The sequence below is a fragment of the Dreissena polymorpha genome, chromosome 4 (assembly GCF_020536995.1).
Source record: "Dreissena polymorpha isolate Duluth1 chromosome 4, UMN_Dpol_1.0, whole genome shotgun sequence".
Classification (NCBI taxonomy): Eukaryota; Metazoa; Mollusca; class Bivalvia; order Myida; family Dreissenidae; genus Dreissena; species Dreissena polymorpha.
In genome coordinates, this window is record NC_068358.1 from 138,276,409 (window position 1) to 138,295,178 (window position 18,770).

Below are 18,770 nucleotides of genomic sequence, written 5' to 3' on the forward strand. Positions count from 1 at the left end.
GATATGTTTTCTGCAGGTTCATCAAATTGACAAATTATTAAAAGGCATGCCATGTTTGACCAACATTTGATTCCATCAAAACAAATTAGTGATGGAATATACCTTTAAATTACTTTCGGTAGACACTTACTTTGCCATGGGCACTATTTCCAGTTTACAGAAGAATTTACATTTGCAGGTAAACTTCATATATTTTAAGCCAAACGATGTCTTTGTTTTACCGAATAAAGTGAAAAAAGCTGCAAAACAGTATTGTGCAGCAGTTAGTCATTTAACAGGAGCTGTCAAAAGACTATTTCTCCGCTTTGATAGTACATTGTATAACGTACATTTTCTGTTAGTGACCTGATATTTGACCACAAAAACATATTTGAAGAGGAATATATATATAGTGATAATACACAAAATAAAATTTACAAATTATTACCAATTTATTAAGTTGCATTTAATTAATAAAGTGTAAGAGCAAGGTATGCTTGGGAGCTACCATCACACAACGATACAGTTCAATAACTCAATCCAAACTACAGGTTTTGGTGATAATCGTATTTATCTCTTTCCACAATGACCTTGACCCAACCGGTCCTAAATGAATCCCACTCCAGGTATGCATGTCTAATTCCTACAAACATAATTAAAGCACAATACCTCAATCCGAACTAAAGTTATGAGACAGAAATACTTGTTTCATTTAAAGTAGCAGAACATTTACCATTCACATACAATAACATCACAATATCTCAATCATAATTGGAAACAGACACACTGTCGATTAAACATTTGATTGTGACTGTAAAGTATCAGTCCTGAGTGTTACACTTCAACTGGTCATCAGGTATACTATACATAATTCTAAATTTAATAACAAGTAGAACATTATGATGTTGAGTAAGTGTATCATATGGATATGGAAACTTTAATAATCCAATGATTCTCATAAGAACAATTTATGAAAAACAAGTAACGTATAAAAGACCATGAATATCACTCAAGTGCCATTTTTATGAGCAATGAAACATAAACTTAATATATAAGTTTAGCTTCTCATAAAACAAGCATCATAATTACATTCACATAATTGACATCATCATTCGATATAGTCAGCATTACAAACAACGCATACTGTAAAAAAATCTATAAAAATAATTACAAAAATTAATGAAATATATTGAAATAATGAAATGACATAAAATTAAATAAGAATAGATAACACATTTGGAAATAATCACACATTCATTTGCTTCAGCCTTAGTCTTAGTCTTGCTTCAGTCTTACCAAAAGTAACACGTACATGCTTGCAACATTTACATGCATATCTTTTTTTCTGCAGAGCTGTTGAAAATTGCTATTGAACCATGACCTAAATCTTTTATGGACCCACATGTATGTAATGTATATATCTGGTCTTTGGGAATAAATGTCGAATATATTCAATTATGTCAACACACTACATGTTATGGAGCAGAAATAAAACATTAAACTGATATTCAAACCTTCAGAAACGAATACTAACAATTGCATCAACATAATTTGAATTCACTTATTTTGTGTTGCTTTAAACATCATTGATAAAAAATGCATGTACCAACATTAAGTACAATACATAAAAGCTAACAAGTACGAAAGATTGGTATAGAAAAAAACGTTTATTTAAACAAAGTAAAAGCTTGACATAGACGCACAAACACCACCTTAGCATCATTATTAGATACACAATATCAAACACAAATAAAACAGGAAATATTAAATACAGTTCAAAATAATAAAGATGCAAACCCAAACACCTTATGGGAAGTAATTAAAGGAAATATACGTAACACAACAATTAGATACACATCATTTAAACAAAAAGAAACACACAAACTTGAAACTGAAACCATCAAAAACATTGAAACCCTTGAAAAACAATTGCATTAAACAAACACAAATGATACCACCGACATTGAAAATGAAATAACATTAAAAAAACAAATATTAGATGAAATCTATCATACACATCTCAATGGAATAATACTAAGAGCGCGTGCACAGCATGTTGAACAGAATGAAAAAAAAACAAAATACTTCGCAAACATTGAAAAACGTAGAAGTGAACAAAAAACTGTACACAAATTAGTAGTCAATGGCAAAGATATAACAAACAGACCTCAAATACTAGAAGAACAACGTTTATTTTTCGAAACCCTCTATAAACGAAAAAACGTTGAAAATAACACCCTTTTTAAAAATACACATCACGCTTGAAATCAAGAAGAAAAACTATTGTGTGACGGATTACTAAATGAATATGAATGTGGATTAGCACTAAAAGAAATGCGAAATAACAAAAGTCCAGGATCTGATGGCATCACCATTGAGTTTTATAAAATATTTTGGAATGATATCAGAACACATTTAATTAAATCACTAAACAATTCATATAATAATGAAAACCTAACTACGCTTCAAAAACAAGGTATAATATCACTCATTCCAAAACCTGGAAAAAACTTAGAATCCTTATCAAACTGGCGCCCAATTAGTTTACTAAACAATGATTATAAAATTGCAACTAAAAGTATAACAAACAGAATAAAAAAAATATTACCATCAATCATTTCAAAATCTCAATCTGGTTTTATAAAAGGACGATACATTGGTGAAAACGTTCGTCTTATCCAAGAATGCATAAACTATTTCAACAATTCAAATGATTCTGGTCTAATATTCTTTGCAGACTTCGAAAAGGCATTCGATTCGCTTGATCATTCATTTATGTTCTCTTGCTTAGAAAATATGAACTTTGGTGAAAGTCTCATTCAATGGGTCAAACTATTCTATACCGATATTAACAGTTTAATCATTAACAATGGCTTCTTTTCAAACAGTTTTAACATCGAACGAGGGGTTCGACAAGGATGTCCACTCTCATCATCGCTATTTATTATTTGCATCGAGTATCAATCACATCACATCCAATCAAATAAACACATAAAAGGCATATCACTAGAACCCGACGAAGAAATCAAACAGTCCCTATTTGCTGACGATGCAACTTATTCTTAAACAACAATTACGATTCCTTCCATAACCTAATAGAATCGCTAACCCTTTACGGAATGACATCGGGTCTAAAACTAAACAAAAGTAAATGTATTGTGCTTCGAGTAGGTAAATTAAAACAGAGTAATGCCCAATATAAAAAAGAAATGAAATTTCATTGGACATCCGATGAAGCCACAACGTTAGGAATAACTTTCACAAATAATGAAAAGAATACAGTTCTTAAAAACATACTACCTAAATTACAGAATTTTAAAAACTGCTTAAAATCATGGCACCACCGTAAACTTACACTAATCGGAAAAAAACACAGTATTGACAACGTTTGCACTTCCTAAACTAATTTATGTATTAACAGTCCTCCCAAATCCACCAAATGATGTTATTAACGATATAAAATCAGCAATATTTAATTTCATATGGGACGGTAAGCCTGATAAAATATAACGAACTCAGTTAATTCAATCTGTAGAAAATTGAGGTATCCAATTAACGAACATTGACTCATTATTGAATGCAATTAAATGCAGCTGGGTTAAAAGATACCTAGATAATACAGATACGAGTAAATGGAAATTATTCTACCAGAAAATCCTAAAAAAATATGGTGACTCTTTACTCTTTGAATGTAACATCCACAATACTATCCTACATGAAATTGCAAACGAAAACATATTTCTGTCTGATGTTCTATCAGCATGGAGTGATGTCACTCATAATCTAGAAACCCAAAACAGCAGTAAAACTATTGTATGGAACAATAAAGACATAACTTCAAACAATAAGACGTTTTTCTATAAAGATTGGTTTGAACGAAGCATTAAATATGTCGACCAATTATATAACTACATAATTAAGGATTTCTACTCTTTTGATAATATATGCTACATATACGGAATACCTCCAAATAATTTTCTGAAATACTACACACTAATCAAAAGCATACCCATACATATTAAATCTGAAATCAATACAAATAATACACCATGTACTCAAACAACATTTGTAGAAAACATACTTGGAAGAAAAAACAAAACAAATAAATTATTTTACACACTACAAATTAAAAACCCTACAGAACACTCCAAAATCCAAAATAAATGGCAAGTTCTTTTTGGAGAAAATGAACTTAATTGGAAACACATATTTACCATGCCATATAAAGCAACTATTGAAAGCACACTGAGAAATTTTCAATATAAATACATCCATAGAATTATAGCTACAAATAAATATCTCTTTAAATGCAAATTATCTAACTCAAATCTGTGTGACTTCTGCAGTGAAAACATTGAAACTATAGAACATCTTTTTTGGGAGTGCAAACACATCCAGCCTATTTGGAATCAATTAATATATTTTCTTGAACAACATCAACTAAATGTTAAACTATTTTTCTTAAATGTAAGTTTCGGAATTAACACATTGAAATCAATAGACTGTAATAATATTGTGAATTTTATGGTTATATTGATGAAATATTTTATCTTAAACATGAAGTACAAAAAACAAGTACCAAAATATAACTGTTTTGTCCATAGTCTTAAACTAAAATTCCAGATTGAGAAAGAAATAGCCCTCAGAAATGACACATAACAAATCTTTGAACAAAAATGGAATCGGATTAAATTCTCATAATGTTTTGTCCACATATATACATTTCACTCTAATGTTAGTTTATCTCACTAAAATAGTTTTGTTTTATTTTTTATTATTTTTTCTTTCAATCTGACAAGACCATTGTGAATATACAACAAAACAAACAAGTCCAGTATGCTTTCTTCCGCCTTTATACAACTCATCATTTTTCATAATTATTCCTCTGTTGTTCTTTTCTTTTCTCTCTCAAAAAATTATATATATATATATATATATATATATATATATATTAGCATATCTTGTATAACATGTCTGAATGTTATTGCTTTGTACAATCACTATGTTGTATGATCATATACATGTTTACATTGTATGTATGATATTGAATAAAAAAAACAACCTTAACATCAGACTATTGGCATGTCAACTATACTAAATATCATAATACGTCATATATCAGGACAGCGTGTTGTATCATGTAACCATACTGGGTCACCGGCATTAAAAGGTCTAGCTTTTGCTTGTAAGTCAAAGTGACGCTTGCAATACTGTGAAGACTGTATAAGCATGACAAGATATAGGGAATGCGCATTTGATTGAAATAATCATTCGTGGCAATTTAAAATTATTTTTTTTAATAAATAAATGATGATGTTATATCAATGGAACCTGCATTTAAGTTATACTCTCCTGATAATTGATGAAGTCAAGGTCTCGAAAAATGTTTCCACAGTCATACAAATACAATACTATAGCCCTTCCACTTTGTGGGGAGGATAAATATATTTAACAGAAGCTCATTTAACTTCGAATACTTAACGTTATCGGGACATATCAATAAACTTGATTGTTTTGTTTATTGCTACAAGCAATGCATATACCAGTTAAAAAAGTTATGCCGTAATTATTTCTTCTGTTTTAATATTTTTCTCTCTGTGACAACTGTTCCCTTAGAGAGCATGTCACCACCTTCTAGAGCGTTGTACAGGGGTGGCCAGACCAAAAACTTCACTGTTTCACCGGAATGAGAGTAGGCTGAATGTTGGTTTGGGTCAAATTTGTCGCCTTGTTTAATATTGAAATCTATATGGAGGGGTGGTTCAGCCAACACCATGCGCCAACAAATGTCGACACATCCTTCGAGGTAGGTAAAGCAACCATCGTTCCACTTCTGGGTTTTTTTCATTTGCATTATGAAACACTGCAAAAGTACAACTCTAATTTGTATGAAAAGAAAATAACACTTTGCTCAATACAATATTTTCAACTAAATAATTACTTTTATGTAGATCTGTCTGCAAAATTTGCGAGTCTCCTGTTCATCATTTCCATGCACAAAAGGAAACATACTAATATCTCTATGCATATCATAATCCGCTCAGTCAAGGTAAATGGCAAATATGGCAAATATGGGCGTTGTAGACAGGTAACTTTTGTTCTCATTGTTCTCTCTTTTCATATGGTTTGTCAATTGGTAGTATTGCTATTATTACACCGCACAGTAGTTTACACAAATTGCAATTTAATGGTTCATTGCTGGTTAAGAGATTAAAAATTTATATTTTTATTATTGAATAATACAAATAAACATTTTATGAATTGATTTAAATTCATGCCTATTGTCAAACATATATATTTATCACCAATAATATTGTTGGTTACTCCTGCACGTCCATAAAAGAATAAATAGCTGATTTGATATTGTACAAATGAAAGTACAACATAATATAATTGTTATCATTCAAAGACATCAAAAGCGTATAAACATTTAATTTTACACAAACATCACACAAACAGCATTTTAATTCAAACAACCACATTCTTTAATCCTTTTAGCTTTGACCGTAACGGATGACCTTGACCTATCACCACTCAAAATGTGCAGATCCATGAGATACACATGCATGCCAAATATCAAGCTGGTATCTTTAATATTGCAAAATTTATGGCCAATGTTTAAGTTTGACACAAACAAACCAACAAAAGAACAGACAGGGAAAAAACAATATTTCCCCCTCCCCCCCAGTATAGACTGGGGGACATAAACGACTGCTATTTTAAGACCTTTTATTTCCAAGTATTACCTTACCATTAAAGACTGTGTGTGACACACCAACAAATTTTGTTGAATATCTGTGCCAATGTATTTTAAAACACTTTAAAAAATGCAATATTGTGTGAGGTTAATTTGAAATCCTAAAATGCATAATGAAGATAACGGCTGGATATGCTTTGGCATAGACTGATAAGCAGAGACACAAATGAAACTCCCAGCCTCCCCCATCAAATAGTAAAGGGTGTATAACAAAATTTATGTAAAATCAAACTGTGGAATCAGAGGCTTGATATATTGGGCTATTAATATAAACTTTATTCTCACATAAGGATGTATACCTGTTTCACTATTACTCCAACCGTCGGTGCAATCTTTTGACATGCATCTCTGATGACGCGCTGTTCTTTGGACCCAAGTCGTATTGCTCGTTTTCCTCCTTGCATTTTCTGAATCATAATGTGCAGGATTATTGACCAATATGAATGTGACATTATACCAACAGAAAGTTTAGTTTGTAAGCTTTTGATAAAAACTGTTTGAGAATGAGAAAAGACTCCACATTTTAAAGCAAGATAGTTATATGGTCCAAACTCCCCAAACTACGCTTAAAGTGATTGATTTTCGTGATTTTTGGGTCAATTAAGCTACCAACGCACAAACGTTAAGCGGAATACCTTGATCCAAACTCGAGATATTGAGTGAAAGCCATATTTCTATTTTAGTTAAAAGCAACATTGAACTTGAACGAACTGGCACCAAATGCAAACCAAGCTGGGTATGTACACTACCTACACACACAATTTCAGCAAAGTATGTCCAATGTTTCTTAACTTTTGATCTTGACCTGACAACACCTGACAAAATGCGAGGTATGTAGTCATGCAAGCATTCTTTATTATTATGATCAAATTGGTCACTGAAAACTGAAGTTATTGACCGGAAACAAGCTGTCTGTTGCAGCTTTCCGAACAAATGCCTAACATACCTCAATTTTATTCCTGGATTTTCAATTTTGATAAATACTTATTTACACATTAACAAGAAACATGGTCACGATCAAAACAATATTTGAAACATTTTACTCATTCATTTAATTTTGCCATATATGAAATCCCACTGTGAACATGAAAGCTACAAACACACAAATCGCCAACAATATCTCCATCCGAACTCAAGTTATTGAGCAGACACCTTTTTATAATTTTTTTAAACAGTTACATTGTCTTTAAACCCCATTTTGCTAAAAATAAACGCCCATGCATAAAGGCAACCTACACATACAAATGTCAGTAGAATACATAGCAAATTTCTCCAAATGAATTTTCATGTATAAAGACAACCTACACATAGTTTCAGTGTAATACATGTACCTACATTCAACCTCAAGTTATTCACCAGAAACAATATTTCCAATTTTATTAACAGTTATCTTTACCACATACGTTACTGGCTCAAAATGCAATCCTATGCTAGGAATGCATGTAATCTACATGTAAAAAAATGTTCAGTGCAAAACCTCTATCCAAGCTGAGGTTATTGAGAACATGCCATTTTCTATATTTAGACGCTCACCTACATTCCCAAAATACAAATGAACGCCTTTGTATCCATGCAAACTTTCTTTCTCCGAAATTTCATCAAGATTGGTCAAAACAAAACTAAAGTTATTGACAAGAACAAATTATATTTTTAGTCACAGTTACTTTTAATTGACAAGATTATACAGCATTATCAAGCTTGGTCTTCATTTAAGCTTACTTCGCACAAAATTTCAGAGCAAATCTCCATTCACACTAAGTTTGTTGAGTGCAACAGTTTTTCTATTTTAAATCTAACTAACTTTGACACAACACAACCCAAATACAATCCCAAGATAGGATACCATACAAGCTTGCAATATCTGAAGTTTTATCAAAGATTGGTAAATAAAAACTACATGGACTCCAGCCTTCCAAGCCCCAATCTAATAATTAGGATTATCAATTTTGCTGAAAAAATGGTTAATAACAAAAATAATATAGGAATCGTGTCTGTGTGTAATGATGATTATTAAAAGTATAATCCTAGATTAAAGCCACTGAAAATAAAAGTTAGGTTAAAAACAACACTTACACTCATTACACTCATGGCCTCTGTGTCCTGTATAGGCTGAAGAAAAACAGTCTGCAGAGAGTTCATCCATTTTTTAGCCTCTTTCTCACACATAATCCAACATTCCTGCATGTGAAAAATAGAATTAATCCAATGATTAGTATGATTTATATCGTACAGTCATGGCCTATGATTAGCAAACATCCAGGTAACACAAAAACCATTTCTCTACACTAGTACACAAACAGAATCTGTCATTGACAGTGTTTTCCCTCCACAGTCACACCTTTGTTGAAAGGTTTGAGTAATTAAGACTTTGCAATCCCATTAGTGTCTCGCATTAGCTATTAGTGTATTTTTTAACGAGGGCAATTACTCTTTTAAAAATTACACAAATTGTAAACCTTGACAATATTACTCTTACAAATAACACAATTGTTGAACCTTAACAATAGTAACTATTGCACTGCAATAATTATGCAAATTAAATTATTTTATGAAAATTAAACACAGGATGTATGAAAAGCTGAATGTAGAAGCTTAAATATCTTATTTTCAATTAAGGAAATTAACTCCTTGCAAAAATAACACAATTGCCAAAATCTTGAAAATACACACTTTAGGACAGATAATTTTTCTGTAAAAGTATGACAGAAATCTCCTGTAAAATATAGGACTAGCTGCACACAGAATCTTTACATAAAATTAAAAAAGGGCAATAACTCCTTCAACATTTATGAATTCACAAAACTTCGATAATATGCTCTGAAGAAGTTGGCACTAATCATTTTGTAAACGTTTGGCAAAAATCCCATGCAAATGTAAGAGGAGTAGTGCACAGGAGCTTTTTTTATGTTGTTTTAAACAAAGGCCAGTAACTCCTTCAAAATAATAGTTCCGCAAAACCTGGATTCTACACATTGAAGCAAATACAACGTTACAGTTATGCACAAAATCTTTTCTATTTTTTTTTTAAACAAAGAGCAATAAATTTAAAAAATTAAGGCAATCCGAAACCTTAACAGTATACACTGTAGCACATTAAGATAATTATGTTGTAAAACTAAGACGAAAGAAGCATGCAAAATGTAGGAGGAGTTGTGTAAAGAAGCTTGAATATACATGTAAATATTCTGAAAAAGACTGAGGAAAAAATAATGCAAAATTATTAACTTGCACTCAGAAGACTTTATATGTAGTTAAAAAATGGCAATAACTCCTTAAAAATAATGTTAGCGCATAAACCTTGATATATCATTTTGCGGTAGCATTTGGAGATGATTGTGTTGCACACAGAACAGTGTGACCGTCGTAAACAAGCAAGCATGCACGCAGATACGTATGGATGAAGGACTTTACAATTTCAAAATCCCTACTCCTTTTGGCGGTGGATAAAACTAAAAAGACTTAAAGGTAACAATTTGGATTTAATATTACCTTCAAGCATTCCAATAAAAACTGTATGACATCATTTGGTCTCAGTTTCTTCTTCTCGATAAGGTATTCAAACGCATCTGTCCATGCATCATCATACAGAGCCCCAAACTTCTCTGACAGTTTCATGGCTCTGTTAGGATCACTTAGGTCAGCTAAGTCAGGATTCTGATCAGTTAGCTTGTCTCCAGCCAATTTGCTAAATCTGCAAAGATATAAAGTATTTTAATGAATGTTTAACTAGTGTGAGATCGTTTCGAAATTCTGTTGGAACTGTCATGCCATATGTTCCGATCTGTCCCAGTGCCCTGCTTATATGAAATATGTCATGGAAAATCAAAATAGGCAATTATCAGTGTAGTCTGACTAATTAATCTCTTCATCAGTCTTGTTAACAAGAATACCTATTAAGTATGTCAAAGGAGCAGTAACATATCAATGTATTGATTGTTTATCCTGCTTTATGTGCGTAGTGGTTAATTGATGATCTTTGGCATTTTGACTGTTGATTGTTACATTTGTGTTGGTTTAATAAAATGTGTTTGTTGTTTTTATTGAAATTCCAATACGGGTGACACAATCATCAAGTATTATTTAAAGACAATAAATTGGGACTTTTGTGAGAATTAAATATTTCTTTTTCCCCAATCAGTATATTCTGAAAGTGTGTACCTTTTTTGATATCACGATACATCCATTATTGATCAGATATGAATAGAAATATGAATGCAATCAAAAAATTTCGCATTGCATGTCTTCAATGGGCGTAATGTTAGTGACATGTAACACACATAAGAGGGTCATGATTGACCTGAAGGGCTTACCTTAGTTCATGGACACTAATGAATGAAGAACTGACATGTTCTAGTTTTTACCAGAATCAATAATGGCCTTCATTTTGTCAAAATAAACATTTTAATAAAGTTTCATCAAGACTGATTCATAAATGTGGCCTCAAAAGTGGTACAATGTTTTTCTAAAATTTAACCTCTCGACCTTCTTTTAAGATGCATGTGTCCCAGATTTAAACTCCCCTAATAAATTTTCAATATAAGCATTCTGAACAGGTTTCATCAAGATTGAGTCATGAATGAGGCCTCTAGAGAGGTAACAAGATTTTGCTTACATATAACCAAGTTTCACACATAGACCTGGTTTGAAACTCGACCTAGATATCGTCACCTTAGCGCAAAACAGTGATATGATGTGAAAAATGACTTTTTTGCATAAAATGATCTAAAATGATGCCATACATGTCCCTATAAATATCAGAATGGTATTTTAGTTAAAATGATACTTTTTCAGAAAATGTCATGCACATGTTCACTTATTGCACCAAAATAGTATTGATTTCCAGCAAAGTTATTTGGTGTAGTAAAGTGATAAGTGTAATATATCAAGGCCAAATGTTGACATCATAGCTAGAAACTATGAGATCATTGTGACATTATTGATTATATGTTCATGGTCTTGGTCATCAATAGTTTATATTTTATTTGTTTAACTCTGAAACAAAGAAAAACAATTGCCCTGTCTGAAAGGACTTTTCAGGAATGGTTACAAGCAGACCTTTCTCAGGCTAAGGCTTGTATTCCATCTATCCGCATCCGTATCCGCATCCTAATCCGCAAATCATAATACGGACGCTTTATTCCATTTATCCGCATACCTCAAACGTATCTTTCTTTTTTGGGAAAACAATATATGGATGAAACAGGAAGTTATAATTTAGATAATTGTAATGAACACGGTGCCTATACCACGTGACTTTTTAAGATCTGTGTGGGGAGTAAAATATCAACAAAAGCGCGACGAAGGTAAGATTTAAAGGATAACTTTTTTAATATGTCAGCATTTTTAATGGGATAAAGTGGAGAGCCCGCTAATTCATGAGAGTTTTCTATAGGTATCATGATTTTATAAAACAAATAAGTATTTTTTCAGTAAAGTGCAACCGCGCGTTTGAACGGTTAGAAAAGGGTAGGATCAGTGTGGGGACATTAATTTTTTTTTACACAAAAACATCACCTCTGGTGAAATTAAGAAATACATTTTATGGGCGGAGCTTACACTATATCATTTTGCATCCATTTTCAGGTTTCTGTTATTTATTTACGAAACAAAATTCAAAAAAACTATTCTTACAGTAATATGATCTGTGTGGTATACGTTTTTCAACGGATCTGTGTGGTATACTATTTTAAAGTTTTTCAGTTCTATTTAGTTGTTTAAGAAAACGCTTGTCAACAATGTATTTGAAACGGGATTTTTAAATGCGCTAGCACGTAAAACACATAATGGCTATACACTACGCTTGCACCGCTTGTTGAACTAATACATAATTATGATTTACAGGCACGCTGTACAATCCCCATTATAATATTAAAATCTTACGCTGGAGCATCTTAAATCTTAAGTCCATGCTCACCTTAAATAAGTGTACACTTGATGCTATTGTATCAAATTCCATTTTTATTTTGGCGCCAAACACTACTGTCAGGTTAAGTAATGTATCGTATATTATTTTTGATATTATATTTGCTTTAAGGTATGGCTCAACGCTCCGAATGCGGAAAAATGTCGAAGACCAGAGCTGGATTATTGCGCCACATTAGGGGACACGCTAACTCTGGAAACTATAACTGCCTTGGGAAAGCATTTCAGGTAAGATTAAATACCTTAAAAATAGTTACATTTTTATACAGTTATGCTAACAAACAGATGAACGGATTTTCTTGAAACAACACAAATATACAATATATCTCATTTCTCAGGTTATCATATATTTTGAAATAACTCAATAATCGTCAAATCGTTTGTAATTTAAAACTAACGAACGCGTGTCCTCAGATACTAACATTTTTGAAATAGCGTGTTTACGCATTGAAATGTCACGTGAATAAAATATGTTGTTTTTTTCTCAGGATGCCTACAATCTTAGAAGGCTTCAACGAACAAAGGACCCCAATGTCACGTGTGTGTACAGTGCGGCCAAGTACCTACTCGTGGCTAGAGAGAAAAGTGCAAAAAAGATGGATTGGTGAAATGTTACCAGTGTGGGTTGGCAGTTAGGAGTGAGAATGACCTCAGAGAGCACGTCAATACCCACATGCATGACAAGTGTTACAGTAGTGAGGAGTGTTTCAAAACGTACAAACGCAAAACTAACCTTTCTCGATACGTGAGGACTTCACATAAATCCGTGAATACTGATTAAAAATCATAATAGTTTACAGTTTGTCTGTGTAACTTCATTATCGTTTTACGTTATTTTATTCGTTGTTTTACTTTTACTTTACTTTTCAAAATTATTCTAAAGTTATCCGAATTTGATTAATCTTTAGGTTTCGTTTAGTTCGTTTGTGTGTTTGAAATCATTCTCAAATAATTGTGCAATAATTTGGATTTACATTATTCATTAATAAATCGCATCTGTGATTTGTATTATCGAATCTGTGATTCATTTTTAATTATAACTTAATAAAAGTTTTGCGATGTTTTTTCGTTGGTTTCAATTTTAAATACCGCTGTCACGAGCTAGTTCGATAATCATAAGCAGCCAGGGAGGGTCTCTGATACTAGGGATTTTCACGATTGCTTTACATAATAAACTGCCTGCTTATAATTACTCTAGGCCGTGGTAATTGACAGTAAACAATGTATGCAACGTGGTTGTGTATACAATACAATACTCCTTAATTCGAAATACGTCTTGACATTCTTCAGAGCTGCACAAAAATAGAGGAGAATTGTACATATATAATCATATAATATAATATTTATTCATTTACGTTTTATATTCTCTTCAAAATAATTAACGCTAAAGATAAGCATACACATGTTACACTGAATACAACGACATAATTTATAACATGACATTATCACCAACACATGGCGAATTATTGTCAATATCTATACTATGTAATAAACTAATGCAACAATATGAATTCCATATATAAAAAAATACACAAACACACATATATAATATATATATATATATATGTTTCTACTATGACCAGTATTTTGTTTTTAATAAACATACCGTTTACCTTAAACTTTAAATAACAACAAAATGACAAGCCAATACGTCTGGTGGATTCTGTTTTATCAGTGTGTATTCCAAATTTGATTTTAAAACATACGTATTACTCAGGAAAGAACACGCCTTTGCTTTTTGTCAACCTGTGTAATATTTGACACAATTTCTATTGCAGAATTTGTGTCAGAATTTAAATGTCCATTGTGTTCGTCTATCCGCATTATTGTTGTTATTATCTTATTGTTGGCAACAGTTTGCTATCGTTTCGTCTCGCCCGCTCCCACCTTACTCCTAGTGTCCCCTTCTGTATAGCATTCCTGTTTCGTGAAACTGTTTCCTCTATTTTTTCTTCCCTTAACCCTTGTCCGCTCACTAGTGCCAAATAGGTGATTACTGAAATGAATGAATTTTTACATAATAATAACAGATCTACCACTACTACTATTACTACTACTACTAGTAGTAGTAATAGTTGTAGTAGTAGTTGTTGTAGTAGTAGTAGTAGTAGTAGTAGTAGTAGTAGTAGTAGTAGTAGTAGTAGTAGAAGTAGAAGTAGTAGCAGTAGTATTAGTAGTAGTAGTAGCAGAAGTAGTAGTTATAGAAGTAGTAGTAGTAGTAGTAATTGTTGTATTGAAATAATTGAAATTAATTAAAAAATATATATATTGTCGTTATTATCTCAATTTATCCGTAAATTGTAGAAACACGGATACCACACAGATCCTTCTAAACACGTATACCACACAGATCAAAATACTGTTAGAATATTTTTCTTGATTTTGTTTTCATAAATATATGAAAGAAACCTGAAAAAAGAATGCAAAATGATATAGTGTAAGCTCCGCCCATAAAGTTTATTGCTTTATTTCACGAGAGGTGATGTTTCTGTGTCATAATAAAATAATGTCCCCACACTGATCCTACCTTTTTCTAACCGTTCAAACGCGCCGTTGCACTTTACTGAAAAAATATTCATTTGTTTTACAAAATCATGATACCTATAGAAAACTCTCATGAATGAGCGGGCTCTCCACTTTATCCCATTGAAAATGATGACATATTAAAAAAGTTATCCTTAAAAATCTTACCTTTGTCGTGCTTTTGTTGACATTTAACTCCCCACACAGATCTTAAAAAGTCACGTGGTATAGGCACCGTGATGAAGGAAAAACGTGAATTTAAGTAGATAAAAGGTAAAAATCATCATTCTGTCTGTAAAAGAATACAAATGGTAAAAAAGGAAACATTTTCTTCTAGTGTCTTGGCTATGCTTCAAAACTGCGTTGGGTGTATTATTAAGGGTAATTTATCACGAATTCGATTTGTTTTCCATTTGATATTTGAGATGACAGCTTCCAAATCCCTCATCGTGCTAAATGCTGTCCGTATCTTGTCCGCATCCGCATTAGAATGCTCAATTGAGCGTTCTTTTGCGGACGCCTATTGCGCGTGTGGATATGCGGATGCGGTTGAATGGAATATGCGCAGTGCATTTCTACTAGTTCTATTTTTTTGCGGATGCGGATATTCGGATGCGGATACGGACAGATAGAATACTAGCCTAAATAAAAATCTAGTGAAATTGTATGAAAACAGCACAATACCATCTGCATATCATGCATTCTACAAAGATTTGCCCTGTAAGTTGTAACTGTTGTTCTATGGTTGAAGGTGTCGGTAGTTCCATGTTTTTTGTACTCTGAGCTACAATAATGATCAAAATTATGCTTCATATTTTTTCTTGTAGTGTTTTGTAAGATATCATGGTATTTTGCAACACAATTTAAAAAGAAAACTTAACCTTTTATCTACTGTAAGTTGAAAAAGTGCAACAAAATTCTCCAGTTTGAAGCCAAGGTGAAGACATGAAATGTAATGATTTATCAATATAGAAGAAAAAGCGATGTAGTAAAAGATGTCTTGTTTGTCTATTGGTTAAACTTTTTGTTATTCAAATTTTACAAATTGTATTTAACTCCCATTAAATAACATTAGCGGAGGTATACTGTATCAATGTATGGTGATGTTGTCATACTCCTCAATGTGTGCCTGTTCCAATGATATTATTTTTTCTGAAGTTTACAAATTAAATTTTGATGCTATTTGTTACAAATATAATTATGTTAAATGAAATACCAGTGTACTATCATTGTTTAAAGTTGATTAATAAATTATCAAGCAAAACATGTTTTTTTCATTAGTATGCAATATTTTTCTTTAAAAATAAAAAATTATTCATTTAATCTTAAAAAAGATTCATAATGCTAGGCATGGGAGAACCCCATGCAGTACTCATAATTTTGCTTCCAACATCAAAATTGGTGTAAACATCATTTTGTGTTAAATATCCTTAAACACGTTATTCTTAGTTTAACAACAAAATCAGTAAATTGTTTAAGGTTAAACCATAATAGCTTACCTTATTCAGTTATTGCACAAAGAAAGTCCAGTGCAATATAGTAATAAGTGCACTTGTTACAGTATCGCACTAAAAATATTTCAGTGTCAAATGAAGTTATGTGCAAATTCATCAAATATAATATTACTTGGTAGCAATATACTGAAATACATTTTATCTAATAGCATTTTAGTTTTAAAACTGTATAAAAAAATTAACAGTGTTAAAATCAAAGCTCAATCTTTTATAACAATCAGTTTTTTTACTCTCCTGTAAAATTTTGAAATATGGACTTATCACTGTTTTTCACTTTCTGACCTTTGTTGATTAAGATTAAATAATGATTGTGGCCTCTTGAGAAGTTACACAATTTTCCTAAGAATGAATCTGCTGACCTAGATTTTGAATGCATGTGACCCAGATTCAAACTCATCTTAGATATTGTTAAGCTAAACATTCCAATCGAGATTGAATGAAAACTGTGTCTTCTTGAGTTGTAAAGAGCTAAAAGCTGACTACACAACTGATATAGGGTGACCACAATCTCTAACCATGAGGACTTTGTGCTTAGGGGCAGGATTAGAACACCTTTTGTACAGGACCTTTATTATATATTTCATATCAAGTACTAAAGCTTTGAGACTTGTGGTTTCAAAGAATTATGAAACAAGATGTGTTTGTGAAACACTAAGTCCCCCCCATATATTTTACCTTTGACCTTGAAGGATGACTTTGACCTTTCACCACTTAAAATATGTAGCTCCATGAGATACACATGCATGCCAAATATCAAGTTGCTATCTTCAATATTGCAAAAGTTATGGCCAATGTTAAAGTTTGAGGCAAAAAAACAACAACAAACAGACAGGGCAAAAACAATATGTCCCCCAGTATTAAGTGTACTATACAAGTCAATATAAATCATATGACCAATGGGGCATGGCCAGTTTCAATCCATGGTCTGAGAGGCATGATTTGATCGCATTTAGAAGAGTACATTTATAATAATTTACACACCAAACATTAAACTCCTACGGTCCAGAGATTTTGTAAGTTATTATTATCTAAGTGTATATAAATCATGTGAGTCTTGTAGCCTTGCCACTTTTGACCCCATAGCCACGATTTTAACAATCTTTGCAGGGGACCACTAGCTTATGTTAAACATTAAATATTTATCCTCTGTATGTTGCAAAGTCAGAGGAGATCTAAATTTAAATTTCCAATTTTAAAATCTATTTTAAGCTCTTGTGACCTACAAATTCTGCGGCCCAGAACATTTTTAACCACTTTTAAGGAGGGCTACACAAAACCATTTCTGTGAAGTTTCCAGAAAATCTGCCTTTTAATTTTAGAAGAGATTTTATTTGAAACTAATTGTTACTACTAAAGACTTACGATGATGTTCTTTGAGAGCCATGACCTACCACAAGAGTTAAACCTATGATTTTACAAAAACAAGAACAGTTAGTTTGAAATTGAAAGGAAATCAAAAATGGAATGCATACCTAACATAATTATACATTCTAAAAAATGTTGACTTTCAATTTCAGAGCCACTTTTTGCTGAGGCTTGAAAGAAAAAGAGATATACTATTTCAACGGCAGCATTTCATTTATTGCATTTTGTTCAAAAGTTAACCAAAGAGTTAAGTATGCGACCGTTTATCAAAACTATACCAATGGAAGGAATATTTTAAATATACCCCAAAACGTATGAGGATGTTTGGTAGTTATCCAAGTTTTTTGGTAAAAGTATTTCAAAATATATAACTGGGTTTTGAAGTTTACAAGACATTGGCATATGAATGTTTTTCTTACTTCTGAAACTCAGGCCATGAAAAGCAAATATGGTCAACAGTTAGTCACACAGATGTCAGGTACATTATGTAAATATGTCTAAGGCATGATCATGAATTTACAGTATTTTTATTAAATCATGTGTTATTACATGAACTAATTCATAATGTGCATACTTGCCTGCTTTTCAAGTCAGTGTACTCTTTGTTCAACTTCTCCAGATCACCTCCCAGTGTCATTATTGTTCTATCTCTTTCTTCAAAGGATTCTTCATTTTTCTTTACCGCATTTTGTAAATGCAGAATATCCTTG

At 31.9% G+C, this 18,770-nt stretch overlaps 1 protein-coding gene and 1 long non-coding RNA gene across 2 annotated transcripts in view; both read right to left on the bottom strand.

Moving 5' to 3' along the window:
- LOC127876901 (uncharacterized) overlaps positions 1 to 1,109 on the bottom strand; it is a 95,970-nt gene extending 94,861 nt beyond the window's left edge. Inside the window, exon 1 of the long non-coding RNA XR_008048143.1 lies at positions 649 to 1,109. This is a non-coding gene — a long non-coding RNA (uncharacterized LOC127876901). The remainder of the gene's footprint in view (positions 1 to 648) is intronic.
- LOC127876895 (uncharacterized) overlaps positions 1 to 18,770 on the bottom strand; it is a 122,668-nt gene that overhangs the window by 93,187 nt on the left and 10,711 nt on the right. The window lies entirely within an intron of this gene.